The sequence below is a fragment of the Myotis yumanensis genome, unplaced genomic scaffold, assembly GCF_028538775.1.
Source record: "Myotis yumanensis isolate MYYU_CA2020_CCGP unplaced genomic scaffold, mMyoYum1.0.hap1 SCAF_1, whole genome shotgun sequence".
Lineage (NCBI taxonomy): Eukaryota > Metazoa > Chordata > Mammalia > Chiroptera > Vespertilionidae > Myotis > Myotis yumanensis.
This window is the reverse complement of record NW_027223752.1, coordinates 173,982,419-174,008,238: the sequence shown is the minus strand read 5'-3', so window position 1 is coordinate 174,008,238 and position 25,820 is coordinate 173,982,419. Positions and strand designations below refer to the sequence as shown.

Here is a 25,820-nt window from a genome sequence, read left to right as displayed (position 1 = left end):
TTTCCCACGGTTCTGGATGATAGTTGTTATGTATTTTAGTTGTAATTTTGATGTGGTTGTGAGAGGCAGCAAGTACAGGTGTTTACCTATGCCGCCATCTTGGTTCCTCCTGGTTGGCTTTTTTAAAAACATCAATAGCCATTATATAGGCAAGAAAATTATGACTTATTTCATTAACATCTTTGTATTCTTATATATTAAAAATGTATAAACACTACATTTTAAAGTAATGAAAGCAACACTAATAATAACCCCCTAATCAGTAATTTTAATCTAAAAATTATTAAATGTATTCATTCATATGTTACTTTAATTATTTATGCATTAAATATGTATTAAGCACTTAAAAATATAAACAATTTCTAAGTCAGAACTGGCAAACTTGTTCTAAAAATTCTAGGTAGAAAATATGTTAGGCTTTGTGGATCATAAGGTCTTGGTCACAACTACTCAGCTCTTCCTTTGTACGCAAACATACAACAGACAATGTATATAAAAATTACTATAGTTGTGTTTAAATAAAACTTTATTTACAAAAACAAAAATCAGATCAGATCTGGTCCATGGACTATAGTTTGCTTATAGGTGTCCTAGCCTATAAACACAATAGTAATGTTAGTAATGTATAGTTAAAATACATACATGTCTATATAATTCATCTATTGCATGTGTGCGCGCACACACACACACACACACACACACACAGTGAATCAATTAAGATGATATTCCTGACTCAAGTATAAGAAAAGCAGATGTAATATCATGAAATGATGTAAAAATTAATATTAATAATGATTATATTCTTAACTGATACCAAACAAGTTATTAAAAGAAGAATTTACAGTAGAAAATATGATGCAGCTTTATTATCAGGTTTTGCATAAAGACAGCAGGGGATCAACTGAAAAGAAAATTAATAGTTCTCTGGATTTACATTAGAATGTATAAAAAATAGGCATTACTATTTTGGGATAAGTAAAAGACATCACATATCAAAACGAGGAGGTGAAATTTCTCACTATACATATATTTAGTCTATATTTGGGATACTTATTTTAGCTGCATACTTTAGTACCAGAAACATACAGAATAACCCTGCAAGCTGTCCATAGGCAGCATTAAAAATAGTTCAAAGGCAGAAGAAACTGGTTTTAGTTGATGAAATGATAAATATGCAACTAAGGAATGACAATAAAGAAACTTAAAACTAAAGAGAGCAGATCCATTTATCAGAATATTTAAAATGAATTTAAATCAAATTGTAACATGTATATCTTACAAATCAATTTTCACTAACAAATTCTGGAATTTGGAATTAAATCAGGAAAAAAAAACCCTTAAATACATAACAGAAAGGGTAATAACTGTGACAGAAAAGGGTGAATATTTGCTGTTCCATTTTCTCTGAGATTAGTTACTTTACATACTGATAATAATGAAGACCAAGTGATATAATATTATCCCCATGTGAGATAGCCCATAAGTTGACTTGCTAGATTTTTGAAACGAAAGGACAGGAAGTTTTAGCAGCTTGGAAAATGTTTTAGTTATAAATAAATGGTACACTTTTTGGATAGCCCGATTCTTCCACAGATCATCACACTTGAAGATGAAAAATGATGTGAAATAAGAGATAAGGGGATAGAATTCTGAACAATGTACCTTTTATTTCTTTCAAGCACATGCTATACCCTAGTCTGCCATGGTTCACTGCAACCAAATTGGTTTTCTCTTCTTGTATCAATATCCATATCGTGGTTCTCTCAGAGGCATAAACTAACCTCTCATTAATCCTGTGAATGTCATCAGTCAGCATGTTGGTAGCTGATCCGTTTTGCTTTCTCATAGGATGTACATGAAGGTTTCCAGAATATTATTTGTTGCAAGTAGTAAGACCTGCTTTAAAATATACTTTTAGGTTTAAGATATATACTTTTTATTAACACCTGAAGCATACTATTCCTTTGATAAAAAAAAAAATTAGAAAAATACCTGAGTGTTTTTAAATTATTTTTTGTGATTAAATAAAATGTTTAAACTCAAACATGATTTTTTGTTGAGTTGTACACTTGAATCCTGTATGGTTTTGTGAACCAATGTCATTCCAATAAATTCAATTAAAATATATTCTAGTAAGTTGCACTAAATAAAATTTCAGAAGAAACAGTAATTAGAAAGAGCACTGGAAAACAAATCATTGTAATAAGTATGATCAACCCTTAAATAATAACATAGAAATGAATAAAATTTTCAAATTATCATATTGGGACTTGAGAATCTAAATTAATATCAGAAATTCTTTTGATTTACTAAGAGAATATATTTATCCACATTTAAAATCTAATAAAAACAAAATATTCGAATATTTATTCAGAAGATTTACTTCATTAAAGCTAATAATTTAGTAAGATAATGAAAAGATAACATCTTTTTTGTACATAGGTATTTTCATGATGTTTCAATCCATCAAGCTTGAGTAATTAATTCATACATATAATTTGGAATTTTTAATGAAACCTTTCTTTTTTATGTTAAATGTATACATTAATTGAACAAAGTTAAGAATTTAATTCAATACAACAAATGTTCATCAAATGCTCCCCATGTGCCAGACACAGCTAGCTGCTGGAATATAAACACATGTAAAATAAAGACCTTCTTCAAAGGGCTTAAAATCAAAATAAAGGGTGGGCAAAAATAGGTTACAGTGGTGAGTACAGAAAGCATGATTTATTCTTCTGTTATTATTTATTTATTATTGTATTATTTTCCACATGAACAAATGTAAACCTACCTTGGCCCCAACCCATACTGTAAAAATTAAATGCTATAAGAGAACAGCATACAAATAGTTATAATATAAAGAAGGAAAAAATGGCAAATGTTTTGAAGTGTTCAAGTATATATGACTCTCCAATGAGATAAATGCTTATTAAACATTTGTTGAGGGTTTAATAAGGAGTCATAAAGGAGGAGATGCAACATCTGAATTGAGCTTTGCAGGCTGAATTTCTACACAAGAAGGTGTATGGAGAGGACACCATGTGGATGGTACAGCATGAGCAGAGAAATGAGGCCATGACTAGAAGATATATTCATTTATACACCACCCCGCCCCCCCCAAAAAAAGCTAAAGAACAGGTTGTGCATAGTGGGGGGAAATTTAAAAATTAGGGTGGGAGTATTTATGCATATCCTTAAAATCCATGTTGAGGACGTTGTACTAAGTTTAAGAAGCATTATAAATCATGCAGTCCTTTGGGGCACAAATAATATGAATGTCTGGGTGTATAAGAATGATAGATTAGAATGCAGAGAGATTTTTGGCAAAGATTAATTTGGAGGTCATGGAGATAATCTAGAAAAGTGAGGATAATGACCTGAACCACATGGCAACAAAAGGAATGACAGGGAGGGAAGACTGAACAAAATATGGTAAAAGTAGAACATAGAACTCTTAGCAGCTGGTTTGGGGATGGACATAGAATGGATAAGATGAAGCCAAATTTACCTTAAGAATTTTGTTGGTATTATGACTCCAGTTGTTCTGGAAACTTCAAAATAATGTGCTTTTGTTTCTTTGTACATTAGTTTTGGTTTGCTTTTATTTTCATTGTACCAGGACCTAGTTACGCCTTTTCAATCTGCAGATTATGTCTAAATCTGGGGAAATTTTTCACATTAATTCTTTGATAATTTTTTAAATCCTCATCTGAGGATATTTTTCCATTGATTTTTAGAGAGAGTAGAAGGGAGGGGGAGAGACAGATAGAATATCAATGTGAGAGACACATGGAATGGTTGCCTCCTGCATTGCCTTGACTATAATGGAACCCTTAAGTCTGCAGGCTGAAGTTCCATCTACTGAACTAAACTAGCTAGGACTGTTTGATAAAATTTATCTTAATTTGCTTTGTTCTCTATTTCTGGAGCTCCTGTTAGTTAGATATTTGGTCTCTCAGATTTCCTTGTGTGCTTTTTGTAAGTTGTTTAAAAGTAAACATTCTTGTAAAGATAGCTTCTATATATAGTCTTCTAAAATATTTAAATTATGCTTTTTAAAATAAATATTTAGACTACTCAAATTGAGATTTGCATATGGCATATTGTAAACATCCAATTTTCTTTTTTCACAAATATATGCTCAATGTTTTTCTGTAACAGTTCTGAAAAAGTTCATATTTTCCAAATAATCTTCAAGACCACCTCTCTTTTATATCAAATTTCCATGTGTATATAAATCTATTTTGAAGTGTTCTGTCCTATTGATGCATGTGTCTATGATTTTATTACTATTGCACTATAAAATCTTATTATGCGGTACAGGAATTTCTCAAATGTTCTTCCTTAGGAGTGCCTTATATTTTTTTCACTATTTCAAATAAATGTTTAATAATCTTGTCAAGTTCTTTGAAAAATCTTTCTTTTTTAAAGTCACTGGATTTACAGATTAAGTTGGGAGAATTCAAACTTGAGAAGCTTTCTATTGATGATCATGGTAGAGTTCTCTATTTATTGAGGTCATTGTAATGTCTTTCCACATACTTACACTTCGTTTGTTAAATTTACTTCTATGTACCTCATATTTTATTGCTACTAACATAGTAACATTTAAATAATTTTACATTTTTTAATTACTGCAGGTATATAGAAATGCAATCACTTTTTGTATAATGATCTTAGGACTGTAGGTTGTCTCTTATGAATTTTTTAAAATTTATTTCAGAGAGGAAGGAAGAGGGAGAGAGAGATAGAAACATCAATGATGAGAGAGAACAATTGATTGGCTGCTTCCTACATTCCCCCTACTGGGGATCAAGCCTGCAACCCTGGCATGTGCCCTTGAACAGTATTAAACCTGGGACCCTTCAAGTCCGCAAGCCAACACTCTATCCACTGAGCCAAACCGGCTAGGGCTCTCTTATGAATTTTAATATTTGCCTAGAGATTCTTTTTTCTATGTCATCTTCAAATAACATCAGCCTTTGACATTATTTTCATTTTATTACATTTCTATGTATCTATCACTAATATCTCCCATGTTCCATCAGATCCAATGCACTACTGATTTTAGTTTTTAAATTCTAAAACATATCTGATAGCCTTATCCAACATAGTTTTAGTTTTTTAAAATTCTATCCATCCTCTTGCTCTAATCTTTATGGATCCATTTCATACCAATCTTTATCTACACATCCCCGATTTTTATTGTTCAATATAGTGCCTACATTGCTCTCTTAAATATAAGTGGAAATAAGAAACACTTTGTCTCTTTTCATTGCTGATGGAAATGCGAAATAGTACAACCACTTTGTAAGACAGTTTCTTAAAAAATTAAATATATTTTTACCATATGATCCAGCTATTGCACTCCTTGATATTTACCCAAAGGAGTTGAAAACTTGTCCATACAGTTAAAAAACAAACAAAACACACACATAGACCTTTATAGAAGCTTTAATTGTAATTGCCAAAACTTGAAAGTAACCAAGATGCCCTTCGGTAGATGAATGGATAAATTGTGGTACATCCAGACATTGGATTATTTAGCACTAAAAAGAAATGAGTTCTAAAACCATGAAACATATGGAAGAACTGTAATTTCATATTACTAAGTGAGAGAAACCAACCTGAAAAGGCTACATACTGTATGAAATTCTAGAAAAGGCAAAACTATGGAGAAAATAAAAAAGGTCAGTGGTTTCCAGGGATTTCAGGAGTGAAAGGTATGAGTAGGTAGAGCACAGAGGATTTTTAGGAAAGTGAAAATATTCTATATAATATTATAAAACTGTATATATGTCACTCACTATTCATTTGTTTAAACTCATAGGATGTACAACACCAAGATTGAACCCTAAGGTAAGCTATGGACTTTTAATGATTATGATGTGTCAATTTAGGTTCATCTTTGGTAACAAAGGTACCACTCTGGTGGGGGATTTGATAATGGGAGAGGGTATGCATTTGTGGGGGCAGGGAATATATGGGAAATCTCTTTCTCTTCTGCTTAATATTGCTGTGAGCTTAAAACTGCTTTAAAGCCTATGGAATGGGAAGAATATTTTCAAATCACATTTAAGAGATTAATATTTGGAATATGTGCTGTCGGTGTGGCTCAGTGGTTGAATGTCAACCTATGAAACAGGAGGTCACAGTTTAATTCCTGGTCAGGGCACATGCCCAGATTGCAGGCTTGATCCCCAGTAGAGGGCATGCAGGAGGCAGCCAATGGATGATTCTCTCTCATCATTGATGTTCCTATCTCTCCCTTCCTCTCCCATATAAGAGTACTTTTTATATGCCAAATATATATATATATTAGAGGCCCGATGCACAAAATTCATGCAAGAGTAGGCCTTCCTTCCCCTGGCTGCCAGCACCAGCTTCCCTCTGGCACCCGGAACCTGGGCTTCCCTCTGGCCACCGGCAGGCACCTGGGACCTGGGCTTCCCTAGCAGCCCCGGCTTTGTCTGGAAGGACAGAAGGATGTCTGGAAGGATGTCCAGTCTAATTAGCATACTATGCTTTTATATATCTATATATAGATATATATTTATATATAGATATATATAGATATATATAGATATTTGACATATAAAAAGTACTCCTATATCTCAACAACAACAAAATCCACTTTAAAAATGGGTAAAGAACTTAAATAGACAGTTACCAAAAAATATATACATTCTTCGCCGACTCCGTCCACACCTTTGGGAACCCCTGGACCCCATGGGGCTGGACCCCAGCATATGAACCAGCAATTCCACTTCTGGGTGTACACCCAAAAAAACTGAAAGCAGAATCTTCAGGAGACCATGTTCATAGCATTATTCACAATAGCCAAAAGGTAAAGCAAGCCAAGTGTCCATTGATGGGTGAATGGATAAATAAAATGTGTTATATGTATACAACTTAACATTATTCAGCCTTAAAAAGAAAGGAAATAATGACACGTGCTACAATATGAATGTACATTGAGAACATCATGCTAATAAGCCAATCACAAAAAGACAAATACTCTATCATTCCACTTATATGAGATACCTCGAATAGTCAAATTAATACAGACACAAAGAACAATGGTGATTGTCAAAGGCTGAGGGGAAGGAAAATACTGAATTGTTATTAAATGGATATGAAATTTCAGTTTTGCAAGATGAAAGAAATTTGGAGATTGGTTGCACAGTAAGTTGAATGTACTTAACACTATAGAATTATGCACTTAAAATGGTTACATTTTATGTACTGTATATACTAGAACCTTGATGCATGAAATTCGTGCAAGAGTAGGCCTTCCTTCCCCAGGCGGCCAGCACTGGCTTGCCTCTGGCACCCAGGACCTAGGCTTCCCTCGCTTCCCTTGCAGCCCCGGCTTCATCTGGAAGGACGTATAGTCTAATTAGCATATTATGCTTTTATTATTATAGATTATCACAATTAAACTTAAGAGATATTGTTCATTCTTAAATATTTTATATGGGAAAATCTTTGTCACAGTAAAAAAGATCTGATCCTGAAGCAAAGGCTAGATTAGCACCTCCCTAGAGCCAGGAAGCCCAGAGGTCAGAGTGGGACCATCCAGTTTGCAGCTCCGTGGAACCATAAAAGACACACTCAGGGGGCAGACTCAGTGAGCACCAAAGCCCCATTGAAGCAAGTCTTGCCCCAGAGGGGTGTCTCCAGTACAGAAGTTCTCCCACTGCAGACACAGCTGATTCTCACAGCCAATTGGCCTGGAGGTCAATTCCTCCCAGTGATAACTACAACAATCAAGGCTTAATTACAACAAGACTGTGCACAACGCCCACAAGGGGGTGCACCAAGAGTGTCTACCTCAGGTAATTGGGACACTTAGCACAGAAAGGCACTATATCAACACAGCAAAGCATAAAAAATGCTGAGACAAAGAAACAGGACACAAATGACAGAAATGGAGGAAAGCAAACTGCTGGATATAGAGTTTAAAACCACACTTTTAAGGTCTTTAAAGAACTGTCTAGAAGCCGCAGATAAATTTAGTAAGGCCCTCGAAAAGACTGGTGAGACCGCCGATAAATGTAGTGAGATCTTCAAGAAATCTAGTGAAACCCTCAATGTTGTGATAAAGCACCAACTAGAAATTAAGCATACACTGACTGAAATAAAGAATATTATACAGACTCCCAACAGCAGACCAGAGGATCGCAAGAATCAAGTCAAAGATTTGAAATACAAAGAAGCGAAAAACACCCAACTAGAAAAGCAAAATGAAAAACGAATCCAAAAACAAAGATAGTGTGAGGAGCCTCTGGGACAGCTTCAAGCGTACCAACATCCGAATTATAGGGGTGCCAGAAGAAGAGATAGAGCAAGATATTGAAAACCTATTTGAAGAAATAATGACAGAAAACTTCCCCTACCTGGTGAAAGAAATAGACTTACAAGTCCAGGAAGCACATAGAACCCCAAACAAAAGGAATCCAAAGAGGACCACACCAAGACACATCATAATTAAAATGCCAAGAGCAAAAGACAAAGAGAGAATCCTAAAAGCAGCAAGAGAAAGAAAATCAGTTACCTACAAGGGAGTACCCATACGACTGTCAACTGATTTCTCAACAGAAACTTTGCAGGCCAGAAGGGAGTGGCAAGAAATATTCAAAGTGATGAGTACCAAGAACCTACAACCAAGACTACTTTATCCAGCAAAGCTATCATTCAGAATTGAAGGTCAGATAAAGAGCTTCACAGATAAGATTAGGGGAGAAACCAAGATGGTGGCATAGGCTAACGCCAGAGTTTGCTGCCTCGAACAACCACTTCAAAACTACAACTAAAAGACAGAACGGACATCATCCAGAACCACAGGAAGGCTGGCTGAGTAGAAGTTCTACAACTAGGAGGAACCGAGAATCAGAGGAGGCGCAGCGCTGAAGTAAAATACTAAGGTGTGGAGTACGCACAGTGCGGGCTGGTGGCTGAGGGCGCGGTTGACTGTTTCAATCCAGAGGGAGCCTCAGACTCTGAGCTCCAGATCCAGGCGAGTCTCTAGGGACCCAGACTCAAACGGGAGAAGCCAGACTGTCTGGCTACGGTCCCTCCAAGGTTTGCAGTGGTTGCTGGGACAGAGAGGCAGAGCTCCTGGGGACGGACTGAGAGCAGCCATAACTGCTCCCTCCTCCGCCCTGTTGATCCCGTGGGACCCGCCCTGCCCAAGCCCTGCACAGAGGCATTTGCCGGATAGCCTCAGGCAAAGGCTAGATTAGCACCTCCCTAGAGGACACAAGTTCTTCCACTGCAGACACAGCTGATTATCACAGCCAGTCGGCCTGGAGGTCAAATTCCTCTAGTATTAACTACAACAATCAAGGCTTAACTACAACAAGACTGCGCACAAAGACCACTAGGGGGTGTACCAAGAAAGCGTAAAAAATGCGGAGACAAAGAAACAGGACAAAACTATCAAGGGAGGATATTGAGTTCAGAACCACACTTTTGAGGTCTCTCAAGAGGCTTCTAGAGTCTGTCGATAAACTTGATGAGATGTACAGGAAATCTAATGAGACCCTCGATGGTGTGATAAAGGACCATCTAGAAAGTAAGCATACACTGACTGAAATAAAGACTATTATACAGACTCCCAACAGCAGACCAGAGGAGCGCAAGAATCAAGTCAAAGATTTGAAATTCGAAGAAGCGAGAAACACCCAACCGGAAAAGCAAAATGAAAGAAGAACCCAAAAATACGAAGATAGTGTAAGGAGCCTCTGGAACAGCTTCAAACATACCAACATCAGAATTATAGGGGTACCAGAAGATGAGAGAGAGCAAGATATTGAAAACCTATTTGAAGAAATAATGACAGAAAACTTCCCCCACCTGGTGAAAGAAATAGACTTACAAGTCCAGGAAGCGCAGAGAACCCCAAACAAAAGGAATCCAAAGAGGACCACACCAAGACACATCATAATTAAAATGCCAAGAGCAAAAGACAAAGAGAGAATCTTAAAAGCAGCAAGAGAAAGAAACTCAGTTACCTACAAGGGAATACCCATACAACTGTCAGCTGATTTCTCAACAGAAACTTTGCAGGCCAGAAGAGAGTGGCAAGAAATATTCAAAGTGATGAGTAGCAAGAACCTACAACCAAGATTACTTTATCCAGCAAAGCTATCATTCAGAATTGAAGGTCAGATAAAGAGCTTCACAGATAAGGAAAAGCTAAAGGAGTTCATCACCACCAAACCAGTAAGTATTATATGAAATGCCGAAAGGTATCCTTTAAGAAGAGGAAGAAGAAGAAAAAGGTAAAGATACAAATTATGAACAACAAATATGCATCTATCAACAAGTGAATCTAAGAATCAAGTGAATAAATAACCTGATGTACAGAATGAACTGGTGATTATAATAGAATCAGGGACATAGAAAGGGAATGGACTGACTATTCTTGGGGGGGAAAGGGGAATGGGAGATTCGGGAAGAGATTGGACAAAAATCGTGCACCTATGGATGAGGACAGTGGATGGGGAGTGAGGGCGGAGGGTGGGGTGGGAGCTGGAAGGAGGGGAGCTATGGGGGGAAAAAGAGGAACAAATGTAATAATCTGAACAATAAAGATTTAATTTAAAAAAACAAACAAACAACAACAAAAAATAAAATAAAATAAAAATATTTTCTACCATATCCGCATTGGACTGAATGAGGACTCCTAACAATCAGTATCTAAAAGAGAACATATGTCTAAATAGACATTTAAATATGCTACTGAAAGACAAAGATGTGGCAGCAGTGAAAATTTACTTTCCTAGTTTTCAATCCCTAGTTCCAGGGCACAATCTGAACATTCTCTCTTAGAAACAAATGCGTTGAATGCTATGATGTCCCTCCTGAACCACTACTTGATTCCAAGTCAAAATATGAACTTAATCCTCTTTGAGCTCTCCCCTTCTCATCTGCTGTTCACAGGAAAAGATCCTGATCTACTCTGGTTCTTTCCAAAGGCAGATGTCCATGTGTAGTTGACTCATTTCCCCCCCCAAGCCCCTTTCAAAAGATTGAGGCTTTGCATGTCAAGGGAGACAAATTTAATAATACTTGAGACTGAAATATTTTAATAGCCAGGTCTGGCTACCAAGTAAGTTACCTCTGGTTTATCTTATATTCTAACTCTATACTAAATATCATATTTAATATACATTTCTGCTCTCCATTTCCAAGGTAAGATAATCTCTATAGTATGCTTTAAATATCCTCTCCAAATGGCAAATATCCTCTCCTTTTCCTTTCTCTTCTTCTTTTTTGCCCTGGATAACTGATCTGATTTCTCTTTTGTTTATAACACTGCAAGATGCAGTTGTCTTAGAGCTTGTGTATTACACATTAAAGTACAACAAGGTGTCAAGCCTCGGGTTCTTGTGAAGTGGAAGATGGCTTCCATCTGCACATTGGTCCTGATTTCACATATCAGTGCCTCATTGGTTTAGGAAGAAATGCGGTTCATGTTAGTGAAGCAGGTTCACCCTCTCTGAACACACATTGCTATCCCCATCCCACCTCAGGCAGAGGGCAGCAATGCCTCGATGTCCATCCTTTCGCTGCATTGGTGTAACAGGGTAACAAGAATCTGACTGCCAGATGGCCCCCCACCCCAGAGGATGGCCCAAAGCTATTGCCCTTCCTTGAATGTTGACCTTCTATGGGTTTAATCCAAGTTTTTTAGCTATTACATCAGAGAGGGCTGCAAAGGCTTTGTTGATTTCTAATGCATCCACATCCTCCAGTGACCAACCTGATTTTGCAACAACGTTATTGCTGGGCTGGGTCCCGTTCCCATAATGGAAAGCTCCACACTTTCCTGTGACCCGGAAACTATCTGTGCTAAAGTTGTAAGCCCACGGTTGTCAGCTTCTGGCTTCTTCATAAGAACCATCGTTTATCCCTCAAGTCGAGGTGACTATTCCTGCTCCATCTGTAAAGAAGCAGGCATCAGTTTATACAGGGCTTCTATGTTGCTCGCATGGTGAGGAAACTCATCTCTTTTAACTTCGGTCAGACCTTTCAAGAAGATACAAACACTGGAGCAATCTCTTCGTCGCTCTCAGTCCTCTTCTGGGATAAACTGCAAACTTGTCCTGATCTTCTCTATTCACTTGCCATTAGGGAGCTACATTTTCAGCTGTAATGCCCACGTGATAGGTGTGAAATGCATCCGCAGCACATGGCAGAGAATACTGTCAGTTAGTGGTGTTTCCCCCCGTCCTGACTCCTGTCCTCCAGGGAACCCGGTGAGGAGCCTTGCTCACACTTTCCACGCCTTCTGCAGCCACCATGCTGGAGTCTCCTGTCATGACTGACTGGGCTGCGAGGCACACAGCTTTTCGGCCGAACCCACAAACCATCTGGCAGCTCCATGCCGGAGCAGAGTAGGGGATCCCTGCACCCACACTGGCTTGTCCAGCAGGATTCTGCCCACATCCTGGGGCCAAAACGTGCCCAAATTTGACCTCTGATGTTTACTCGGGAGCCACAGAGGCCCTCTTCGGGGCTTCTTTGATGACAGTTGGGCCCAGGTCATGGACAGGAACGGTGGACAAGGCACCACTGAAGGAGCCTATGATGGCGCCGCCCAAACCATGACCACGGGGCGGACCCTGCACTCACCCTCCCACGTGACCGCTTCACTCAGCGCTGTGGACCCGGTGCTGCCGCAAGAGAGGCAAAGCCTTTTCCGGCTACTGACAGACCCCCTTCCTCTTCTTAAGAAAAGATGAACAAAAGAGAATTTTAGAATATATTGCTACTCTCCAAAAAATAAACCAAAAGCAGTCCATTAGCCCTAAGACCCTATGTTAACACTTTAACTGACTAATGGAAATTAATCCATTGAAGGGATAAATCTTCACAGCTCTTCTCAACTCTATGATGTACACATTTGCAATTTACTTAGTTGAACAATTATATCCATTTGTTGCCTTTCTTTCTTGATTCACAGAGCCATAAATAATTCAGTTCCAATCTGTAATATTTTTCACTTTTTATATTTTACTACTGATAGAGCCATAAGGAGGTGAGTTTTTATCTCAGATACACATTTAAAAATAATTTCCAAAACCATGATGAAAAATCTATATATAATATTTTAATATACAATATATCTGATAGTGCTAAAAGTGTTTAGATTAGAATTTAGAATGTGTAATGCATTTGATATACACACTACATTATATTTCAATATCTCCATAAAACATTTAAAGAAGTATATGTCAGAGACCTAAAGAGCTTATTCTATGCTACTTGCTCAAAGTTGCAAGAAGACTAATATAGCTGGAACTAAAACCTAGTTCATTATTCCAAGATCAGCAATTTTAGTATTGAATTAAACATGTTGCCACTTATGGTCAACAATTAAATTAATATTTTGGAAATGAGCTATGATTTGGAAGTACTGTATAAGGTATTGCTTTTTCATAGTAAATTACTGATGATAATATGAAAAATTAAGCAATAATATGTAAATATAATAGAATCATTATGAATGTTACACTGTAATGAGATAATGTATTTATAAACTTAGATGGCTTCAATACCTATTAGATAATGCATACATTTATCCCAAGGAAATCAGCTTTTAAAATTTGACTTCTATTATTTAAAAAAGAAAAGAAAACTGAATTCCATGTTGAAAGGAAAAAATAAGGAAAAAGGAAGAAATGCCAGTACTTATTCCTCAATATCATCTCAAAACATTCCAGAAAGAATAATTTGAAAAACTAGTTCAATGCCATGGCAATTTCACTGCTGTGAGTTTTATATGTGTCATAAAACTGCCTGATATGGAATTTTTAGATCTAATTTTCATTCCTAGATAAGAACTGAACGATGAATTTCTTTCCAGCAACAGCTCAGTTCTATCCTCCTTCTTTGGAATGATTTGAAATGGTCTAGGACCTCCCATAATACAGGATGTTGATGAGGTCTATTTTTAAATGTTTCCTCTTGAGGCCTAGTATTCTTGGTTTGTGATTTGAGTTCTTGGCCTTTGCACCACGGTATGTGTTCTTAAAGGAAGCAATGTTTTTCAGATGGACACTGTTCTCTAAATAAACACTGTTAAATATTCTTATTTTAAAGTGAGGGTTTTTTATAGGTTTTTTTAAATTTTATTTTAGCCTCAACTGATACTGTTACTGAACATAAACATAACCAGTGAGCACTTAGGAGCCAACTCCCTCAAGGCTGAAAATTTTCTGCAAATCCCATGAGCAAAATTCTTTATCAAGGAGCTTCATTTTGCCAAAGATAAAGTACACAAATATTTTATTGGGAAAAGTAAAAAAAAAAAATCATAAATACAAAGGTCAAGTTCAGACACACAGACAGACAGACTTGTGGTTATTTTCTCTTATAGATGTACTTCTACAAAAGGACTGATTAAATATAATATACATTTTGATCATCCACTGAAAGAATGTGACAATTTAATTTTTAAAGTGTATATATTATTTTGTCTTTCACCTTTGAAAATACATGTTTTTAAGTACCTGCACTTTTTCAGATGTTTCCATTCTTTCTGTTATGCCTATAATTCTAGAAGTGTAGTTTACAAAGATAGATCTAAGAGGAATAAGAAATCATTGTGCGACTTTTAAAATTAGATTTCAAAAGTACTGGTATTTATGGGCTAAAATTAGTATCAAAAACGATACAGAACTGCAGTTATCTCCCTTCTACATGATAAAAAAATAACAAAGAAGTGTTTACAGCATCAACAAGTTTTAAGGATACATTTATGGTTTTGCTTGGAACAGAAAAAAACATCTTCACTGAATAACTTCAATAAGATATTTAAGGTATTGATTTTGCCCACAGTTTGATACTCATTTTTTTTTTTTTTTTTTTATGTACAGCAGCTACTGCAATAGTAGTGGCAGCAGTAGCAGCAGCAATGGTAAGATCAAATGCTTCAGCAGCTGCAGAATTTTGTACCTCAGAACATTTTTCCATAGCATGTTCTCTCCTTTTCCCTCCCTCCTTCTCTTTTCAACAGCCCAGATTATATAAGGTAGTGGGATCAGGGGGGCTTTTCCTGGCGCTTTATTGGAAATATGAGCAATTTGCAAGTACAATGATGAAGAACTTGTTCCTTGACTCTTGGATTCACCACCCAAAGCAAGAATTCTAGAAGGCATTGCAGAGAAGACAAAATTGGTGGAAAGAGCTGTCACTGTGCTATGAGTCTCCCACCCCATCCATTTTGGGGGGAGAGGTAGAGTGCATCCTTTTAACAAGTCTAGAAAGGGTACATTAAAAACAAACAAACAAACAAACACTTAAAGGTTTTTGAAATGCATTTCCTGAACTAATTAGACTTCTGCCTAGGCTATTTGGTTCAGACCATACGATCAAACTTGGAAGGGGCTAAAAATGCCTGAGTTTTTCCTCATAAATCATGTTTGTGTTACAAGAGAGGGAAAATCATATTGAAGTTATGTTGAGTCCTGTCTAACAGAACCACCTAGAATGGCAAGAGAACATCAGCAAAAGAGTCTACAGGTTACCCAGTGGCTGCAAAAGGAGGATAAGTGGACCACCCAAAATTCAAAGGTATCTGCCTGGATAAAGAAAATAAAGAGAGATGGGTCCAGGAGAGAACTCCTAGATCTCACAAAGTGTGCATGAGATTCGCCTTTGTTCACCTGTCATCCCAGAGGGCTTTGTCAACATATTATCCAGTTTAGGTAAGAAATATAAAGTCAATTCCTGTGAAGTCCAAAACCACAGCTAGAAAGTGGGGGCAAATCAAAGAGAGAGGGGGAAAAAAAGCTCATATAAAAGAAAAAGAGATGTCAACCACACTATGTCCTCTTTCACACTGCGGTGCAAGCTGGAGAAAGGAAGGAAAAACAATTACAACCCAGTGAATTTTGAAGTTTGGGGATTGAAAATGGATCTGGGATATTTAAATTTCTTACTTGAGACTTCTTTCAGGTTAAAGTGGCTATAGTACAGCACTGTGTCTATTTTCTAAGTGGACAGAAAAGTCATGAGCCTCCTTGAGTTTTTAAACCAAAGACAAGGATATGTTGCACCTGATTAAACTTTAAAGGGATGGTAAATATAAAATGCACACATGTGCTTACTCAGCACATTAGGCACATGGATATTTTGGTTTACCTACTATCCAGTTAAAAATAGGCATTATCCCTTAATGTCTTAGGTAGAAAATTCTGGGGTAGTGTCTGAAGGTCCTTCTGAGTTACTAGGTCATCGCCAAATCAATCGATCTGGCCAAGGGATTATAGTATTTCAGAACAGACATGGATTATTTTCCCATTCATTTAGGAAAATGGACTCTTGTCATAAGAAACATGGAAAAAGTGAAAAACATACCAAAATTTCAAATGTCCTTTAGAATAAATATCATCATAATATCCTGAGTGTATCGGTGATGAGATGCTCAAGAGTTCTACAGTTAACAAGTGAAAGAAGATAATATCATGCTCTGCTTCTACGGTCTTTCTTCTACAAGACAAATGCCTACTGAAATGTTTTTAATAATTTATAAAATAGTACATTTAATAGAGTTACTTATGATGTCCATGTTTTCCTATATTAAAATCAACATTTTCTTTATTACCAAGGGGTCTCTAAAAATATAAAGGATCAGAAATATAATTCAGATTATATCATGTTAGAATTTATATTTGAACTAATCTTATATACCTTGAATTAATTTCATAGCCAAATGTTTGCTCTCTGTCCCTAAGTGGGTTTATTTAAAGATCATAAATAATTTATTTCCATCTTGATTTATCATCACTGAAAAATGTACATGTAAAACATTTATATGCATTGTTGATATAATCACCCAGAACATTTCCTTCAGTTGAAAAAATAATAATTTCCTGATTAGGTTGAGGTTAAAATGTTAGCTAGCTAAGAGGTCCTAATTTTTCTTCTCCAAGTTTTCCATAGAAAGGTATTTAAAAACTAAGAAATAAATCAAAGCCACTAAAGCAGTGATAATCAGGATAAATCACCAAGTATCTGCCTGACTCCAGAGGGAATTTCTAATAAGTAAAGGTTAGATGGAGTCATTAAGCAGAATCATTTAGGGTGAGATAATAAATTATGTCCATCAAACCTTAATGCATATTCTTACCTCAGAGACATGGTACCATCACTGAATAAAGCAAAAGGAGTCATGGTTTTCCTGCTTTGAAAGGAAAACAGAATTTTCAATGAGTAAGAACAGTTTTCTATGCAACTCAAAGCCATCCTCTGTTGCCCTCCATTACTACAACAAGGACTGCAAATCCAATAATCAGCAGATCCCATGACAAAACTGGACTAGAAATAACAAATTACATTGCAGAAAGAAATCAGAAGCTGAGGGAGATGAATGCAAGAATAACCTGGGAAGTGTAACACTGTCTGGATGATTGCTTCAAATTATACCCAAATTAATTCCTATCTACAAATGACATAGCTAACCAGACAGTGAAAGCAGAAGTCCCCGTCCAGCATAGCTCACTAGATCGATGACTAAATAGAAAAGAACTTTTTAATTTTAGATGTGGCAGTAAGATTTCAGACCAACTGGTAGTAGTGAGGTAGTATATTTGATCATTGGTATGACTCTTCTCATTAAATGGTGAACACAAAAACAATAATATGCCAATCAACATATAAAACAAAGAGAAAAAAAATGTACTTGGTTACAGGAATAAAAAAATCATTCTTAAATAATATGAACTATAGTAAACAAAAGTAAATGTTAGAAAGAGATCAGTGAAATGTTTCTATATTTCTAAGATCATACTATCTAGAAATTTATACTAATACATTTTAAAATTTGAATTAAATAAAATATTTTCCAGAGAAAATGATCAGTTGTTAAAATTTTTTTAAATCATGAAAGAATCTTTTTTAAATTGTCATAGAATTTCTGCCAGCTCTTAGCTCAGAAGAATTTTAACCATGTATGTTTTTAATCTTTCATATCACAGATAAAGTACAAACTCAGTAAACTTATTCATCCAGTGTTACCTATCATGTGCTAATAAGCTGTTATGCACCAAGAATAAAGTGATGGGCAAGAAAATCATCATGGCCCCTGTCCACATAGAGCTTAAACTCTAGTGTAGAGAAACCATGTATCCAGAAAACAGAAAAATATAGAGAACTTCAAAGGTTTTTACTTCTATAACCATGATATAAAAACCTGATGATACTAACACACACATACACACACACAAAATGAACAAAATGCTAAATTAAGAAAGAAAATGCTGGTAAACCATACCTAGTCTTTCATAACAAAATGGACAAGTTTGACTTAATCCAATAAAGTTTTGATATAATATTAAAAATATATTAAATAATTAGATTAAAATTGGTAAACCATGTGATTGGTCAAATATAGCAAAATGTACCTTTGGCCAAACTAAATACACAATAACAATGAGAAGAATAGAGGAGAATTTTCTAAAATTATGTAGAATTTTCAAAAATAAGGATTCAAAAAGTAATGTAAAAACTGAGTATTTCAAAAATTAGATTAAATAGATCAAACCTGGGACCCTTCAGTCCACAGGCCAATGCTCTATCCACTGAGCCATGTCCTCAGGTGAGAATTTAAAAAATAACTAGCCCTAGCTGGATTGGCTCAGTGGATAGAGCATTGGCCTGCAGACTGAAGGGTCCCAGGTATGATTCTGGCCAAGGGCACATGCCTGGTTGCAGGCTCAATCCGCAGTGGGGGGTGTGCAGGAGGCAGCTAATCCATGATTCTCTCTCATCATTGGTGTTTCTGTCTCTCTCTTTCTCTCCCTTCCTCTCTGAAATCAATAAAAAATATTTTTAAAAAATGAATAATATAAATGGAAAAAACATAATAGAATATTTATTGAATTTCAGGTTATGAATTTCATGTTTTTCATAAGAACAAAAGTACAGGAATCATTCCCAAAGAGTAAGAGTGAATATCTGACATTATGTATAAAATACACTACAAATAATAAATTATCAAATATTTGCAAAAGATATGACAAAAATATGGTATAACATGTTTAATATATCTGAAAGACTTTAAAATCAAGAAAAGAATAAAATACCAACTGAAAAAATGCACTAATGCATGACTAGACACCTTCACATATAAAAATAAAATAAGTTAATAAATATCTAAGAATATTATCATCATTATTTATCAAATCTGATAGACTATAACCAGACATATTTTGCTTATTAAAATACTAAACAAAAACAAAAAGGAAAACAGAATTTTCAACAACAGTAAAGATTTTGTTAAATGGGACAATTCTGGCCAGAGTGTAATTTGTATATCATTCTAGAAAATAGTTTGGCAATATATGTAAATTACTTTGTAAATACTCATACTGTTTGCATGATAATTCCCAAATTAAGCTGTACTAAGGAATCAAATAGTTCTGAATCTTTGGTGTCCTCTCTCTTCAGCCAGTTGAGGGGAAAGAATGATGAGCATTTTTGGGGAAGTTTTTACAGTCTTGGTCTGACAATGGCATTCCATTACCTCCTATCACCCTGCATTGGCTAGAAGTCAGTCATGTGACCACATCTAACCTCAAGGAAGGCTGGGAAATATGGCCATGCTGTGCCCAGATGAAGGGAACAAAAAACTAACGGGTTTTAATTAACACAGATGAAAATCTTCCACACTGTATTTTCCAATTATAACCAGTCAAGAATAGATGCAAATAGATAGGAAAACAAAAATAATGGGGAGAAAAAAAAAACTTTGCAGTAACAATGATCAACTGTTTTGTGATACTAACAGTATCCTTGTTTTTCATGCCATTGACAGTTTTGAAGAGCACTGGTCACAAATTTTGTAGAATGTCCTGGGGTATGTGATTGTATGACATCGTCATGATTGGACTAAAGTAATGGGTTTGGGGGAAGAATATCAAAAAGGTGAAATGCCCTTCTAGTCACATAATCTCAGAAAGTACATGATATTAACATAACTCACTATTAGAGATACTAACCTTGATCTCTTGGCTAAGGTAGATTGGGAAGGAGGATTGTATTTCACCTCTCAGAGGGGAAGTAGTGACAGATTATTTAAAATTTTTCTCTAAGGAAGATATGTCCCTTCTTTCTCACTTATTCAATCATTAATTTATGTCAATCTGTATTTTAATTTTGTACTTTGGGCTATAATCCAGTACTACATTACTTATTTCATGCTCAAATTATTTCAGCTTTGGCCATTGAGGTACCCCCACCCTTTTTTCCCCAGCACTTTTCCTTTCCAGTATGTATTTTCCTTGCCCGATTATTAGAATTGATCACTTTTCCAAGGAGATCTGGTTTACTTTATTGAAAATTGGTATTTAGAAACCAAGATCTGGGTTCTGGTCTGACCGTGTTTACAGCTACCATTAATGAATGCTTATTAGTGGTACTTACAGTGACATAAATGCAACATCAAAGATTGTAAATTAGTCTGAAATGAATGTGTTGTGTGTGTATGTATTGATAAGTATACACCAAAAAAGTTCTCAATTCAATTCCCAATCAGGGCACATACCTAGGTGTGGGTTCAAACCCCAGTTGGGGCACATACAGGAGGCAACAGATCGATGTTTGTCTCTCCTTTTCTTCCTCTCATTCTAAAATAAATAAGAAACATATCCTTGGGTGAGCATGAAATAAAAAAGAATTAAGCCTTTATTTGATAATATATTGGTAGTAAACTAGTTTCTTTTTTTAAAAATTAAATCTTTATTGTTCAGATTATTACAGTGTTCCTCTTTTTTGCCCCCATAGCTCCCCTCCACCCGGTTCCCACCCCAGCCTCTGCCCTTACCCACCCTCCACTGTCCTCATCCATAGGTGTACGATTTTTGTCCAGTCTCTTCCTGCACCCCCCACACCCCTTTCCCCCCTGAGAATAGTCAGTCCACTCCCTTTCTATGCCCCTGATTCTATTATATTCACCAGTTTATTCTGTTCATCAGGTTATTTATTCACTTGATTTTTAGATTCACTCATTGATAGATGTGTATTTGTTGTTCATAATTTGTATCTTTACCTCCTTCTTCTTCCTCTTCTTAAAGGATACCTTTCAGCATTTCATATAATACTGGTTTGGTGGTGATGAACTCCTTTAGCTTTTTCTTATCAGTGAAGCTCTTTATCTGACCTTCAATTCTAGATGATAGCTTTGCTGGGTAATCTTGGTTGTAGGTTCTTGCTATTCATCACTTTGAATATTTCTTGCCACTCCCTTCTGGCCTGCATAGTTTCTGTTGAGAAATCAGCTGACAGTCGTATGGGTACTCCCTTGTAGGTAACTGAGTTTCTTTCTCTTGCTGCTTTTAAGATTCTCTCTTTGTCTTTTGCTCTTGGCATTTTAATTATGATGTGTCTTGGTGTGGTCCTCTTTGGATTCCTTTTGTTTGGGGTTCTATGCGCTTCCTGGACTTGTAATTCTGTTTCTTTCACCAGGTAGGGGAAGTTTTCTGTCATTATATCTTCAAATAGGTTTTCAATATCTTGCTCTCTCTCTTCTTCTGGCACCCCCATAATTCGGATGTTGGTGAAGTTGTCCCAAAGGTTACTTACACTATCTTCATATTTTTGGATTATTTTTTCTTTTTGTTTTTCCGTTTAGGTGTTTTTTGCTTCTTCATATTTCAAATCTTTGACTTGATTCTTGCGATCTTCTAGTCTGCTGTTGGAACTCTGTATAATATTCTTTATTTCAGTCAGTGTATGCTTAATTTCTAGTTGGTCCTTTTTCATAACCTCAAGGGTCTCACTAGATTTCTTGAGGGTCTCACTAAATTTATCAGCGGTTTCTAGAAAATTCTTCAAAAACCTTAGAAGTTGATTTTGAACTCTATATCCAGTAGTTTGCTTTCCTCCATTTCTGTCATTTGTGACATGTTTCTTTGTCTCCGCATTTTTTATGCTTCCCTGTGTTGATAGAGTGGCTTTCTGTGCTAGGTGTCCTATAGGGCCCAGTGGCTCAGCCTCCACAATTACCTGAGGTGGACACTCTTGGTGCACCCCTTTGTGGGCTTTGTGCAAAATCTTGTAGTTAAGCCTTGATTGTTGTAGGTATCACTGGGAGGAATTGACCTCCAGGCCAATTGGCTGTGAGAATCAGCTGTGTCTGCAGTGGGAGAACTTCTGTGCTGAAGACACACTTATGGGGCAAGACTTGCTTCAGTGGGGCTTTGGTGCTCACTGAGTCTGCCCCTGAGTGTGTCCCTTATGGATCTGAGGAGTTGTAATCTGGATGGTCCCACTCTGACCACTGGGTATACTGGCTCTTGGATCTCTAAGGAGGTGCTAATTTAGCTTCTGCCTGAGGCTACCCAGCAGGAGCTATGGAGAGACCTGCAGGTTCCTCTTCTTTGTTTGGGGTTTGGAAGTGCCCAGATGAGGCCCAGCTGTGAAGCAATGCAAGCTCTGTGGGGCCTTGGGCCTTCTGTTGGAAGTTCTGGGTCTCTCTGACCCAGCTGCAGTTTGTTAGGTAATTTTCAGATTGCAAAGGGCCAGGCCTTTCATATGCAAAAGCCTCTGCACACAGCTTGGGTGGGACGGGGTCTCAGGGGATCAACAGGGCGAAGCAAGCAGCTATGGCTGCTCCTCAGTCCTACCCTAAGAGGCCCCCCGTCTCAGTGTCCCGGTAATCGCTGCAAGCACCTCTGAGAGAAAGCTGCCCTCGAGTTCCGCCCGATGCCACACAGTCCAGTTTCTCCCCATATGAGTCTGGGTCCCCAGAGACTCGCCCAGAACTGGAGTCAGGGCCGTCGGGAGCCTGAGACTCCCTCCCGATTGAAAAAGGCAACCATGTCCTCAGTTGCCAGCCCTTTCCACGTGCGCCTCCGTACCTCTGCACTTTACTTCCACACCTCCTCTGAGTCTTAGTGTGCTTTTCTCTTTCCTTCTAGTTGTAGAATTTCCACTCAGCCAACCTTCCTGTGGTTCTGGATGATGTCCGTTTTGTCTTTTAGTTGTATTTTTGAAGTGGTTGTGCGAGGCAGCAATTTCCAGTGTTTATGCCGCCATCTTGGTTTCTCAAAACTAGTTTCATTTATTATTCTTTCTTGTTCTTTATTTTAATCACAATATCTTTCAAATCACTAATCTGACCATGGTATTCATGGTATATCATATGCTAGATGAAATATATTTTTTATTAACATCTCAAATGCCTCTGGCTACATATTAAGGAAATGTTGGAATAGCTAGTAAGATATATAATGACATGCTCTGTACCATTTAGCTGCTTTCAATGGTAAGATAAAATCAACCCACGTTATGTGCAGTTTTAACAGAAAATGATATAAAATGAGAGGTTTCAGAGGGAAGGCAGGGGAGGGTGGAGTGGGTGAACAGATCAACCAATGAACTCATATGTGTACATGCATAACGCATGGACACAGGGTAGTGAAGGCTTGGGGTGAGGGGCAGGGGAGGGGTGGGAGAGTTCAATGGGGAAAACGGGGGTATATGTAATACTTTCAACAATATTTTTAAAATTAATTAATTCATTAAATCAACAAAGAAAATAATATCAATTAGCAAGGAAAGAAATGAGACCAATACTTTGCTTTTCATTTTCTCTTCTTAGTAAAGCTCTGGATTTTATGGCCTTATATTCACAGGCAAAGTAGCATTAGAACACAACTCTCCATAACAAATTTTGAGAGATAACACGATTTTCCACCTATTTAGCAGCAGAAGGCTTTAGAGTCATACTTTTACATTTTCTTTCCATTATTTGTAACAAACTCTTGGAGACTAGAAAATCATTTTTATTTTATTATTGCTTTTGTCTTTTTTCTGTTTGGCATTATTGATTTGTTTCTACTCCATTTATTTCTGAGCACAAACTGCATGAGAACTTAATTCGTTCTTTGTCAAAAACACCACCAGTGGTAATATAAGAATGGTTTGAGAAATCGCATTTGCTCATTTAGGCTCAAGTATGTGTTGCTACTAAATTTTTTTTTTTTTAAAAAGACAGGTTTCTTTTAGGGAATTATTTCTCAGCAAAAGCTTGACCAGTTTATGTCAATTCACATATGCCCTCTGAAGACTTATTAACTTATAAAATGAGTGAGAGGTCAGAGTGATTTTGTTTGCAGGAAAAGAAGGGACATGCCACTTTAAATGCATGAAGCTTCACAGCATTATAAGAACAATTAATCCTATCAAACTTCCTCAGATTAAAGAAGTTAAGTACTATCTTATTTTAATACATTGGCTTATAAGGCTTATTAGACAAATTATTTCATGTTCACGTTGCAACAGAAAGTGAAGGAAGTTAGAGTGCTGTATCCAAGCACAGGTTTTGAGATGGCAATTGAGGGTGCTTAAATGCTGGAGGAGACAATCCGCTATGGGCCCTGAGGATCCTGCACGTTCTTGCTAAGTAGGCAAAACATGCCAGGGGCTGGTTATTCTTTACCAGGCCCATGTACAGGTGTGTGTTTTTTTCTTCAGTGAGCAACACTGAGAGATGAAATAACACATCTTCCTCACAGAACAAACAGCCTTCCTTCCACTCACTATGAATAAGCAGTGAATCTCTCAATCTCGGGTTCTCCCTTCTCTCTCCCCACACATAACTCACTGCAAGTGCGGGCACCCAGCACTGGCCCTGCACATAAAACAGAGGATGCCCCGTTAAATTTTAATTTTGTTTAACCAATGGGCTATTTTCATGTGTGCCTCAAATACTACATGAGACATACATACAATGAAAAAAAAAAAACATGTAACTAAAATTCACATTGAACTAATATTCAGTATTTTTTATTTGCTAATGTGGCGAGTCTACTTCTATGGTACGTGGGGAGCATGGGAACCAACAAAAACAAACAGGAAGCTCTGGCTATTGCTTCTGCCTTTGCTGGGAGTAACAAAATCCTCTGTCACTGACCCAGGAGTCTCCTGTCTGTTCCTGGCATCCACGATGCAGGAGCAAGCTGAAATGTTACCCAGCGAGTGTGGGAAAATCCGAGGCGGTGCACAGTTCCTGACACACGGAGGGGAGCTTTGCTTGGCCCTGCCCATTTTGGCAGCTCATAGATAAGCAGAGGAGACGCAGGGGCGTTTCTAGACCGGCAAACTGAGCCAAGTGGAAGGCTTTTGGAAGAATAACAAGAAAGAAAATTGCATATTCAGAGAAAATAAGGTTATAGCAAGTTTTAAAATTGTTGAGAAACAATCCTCTCTGCATCCCTTAACGGTCTTACAAGCAGAGACACTGATTGTTTTTGTTTAACTTTTCAAGGATGTGTATAAAGTGAACAGCCTCGAAAGACATAGTAGAAACTTCCAGAACAAAGGACACGTTGTTTACTTTTCTGTGTAATAAAGATAACGTCTCCTTCTTGCGCAAATTTCAGGCAGGCTTGCCGCACCTTATAAAATATTCACATTCCCGATGCTGGATAGTCCTCTCCTGTAATGCAACGCACCACGTGTGCAGGCATCACCTGGCCTCCTTCATTCCACCTAAAGGAATTGGGTCTTGGGGAAACGATGCAAATGCTTATGCCCTGGTTACTGCTACGGCTGCAAGTAATAAAAGATCCATGTCTCAGATCCAGGTGTCTCTGATCTTCTGCCAGCATCCATGAACTGGGGCCGGCTAATTTTTTAGCTTGCCAGTAGAATAAAATAACAAACTCTTTGCAGTTCTTAAGATTGTAGAGGGTTTCAAATGTTTGAAGAATGCATACCTGGGGCGCTAGTCACTAGAGGAATATTACATGTTTTCTTCTTGAGAGCTGACAGGAAAATAATACTTTGACACGATTGCCATG

General features: G+C 37.0%; 1 long non-coding RNA gene and 1 pseudogene across 1 annotated transcript in view; both read right to left on the bottom strand.

Moving 5' to 3' along the window:
- LOC139006550 (uncharacterized) overlaps nucleotides 1-25,820 on the bottom strand; it is a 257,079-nt gene that overhangs the window by 146,864 nt on the left and 84,395 nt on the right. The window lies entirely within an intron of this gene.
- Nucleotides 11,501-17,190, bottom strand: LOC138999021 (acetyl-CoA acetyltransferase, cytosolic pseudogene; annotated as a pseudogene).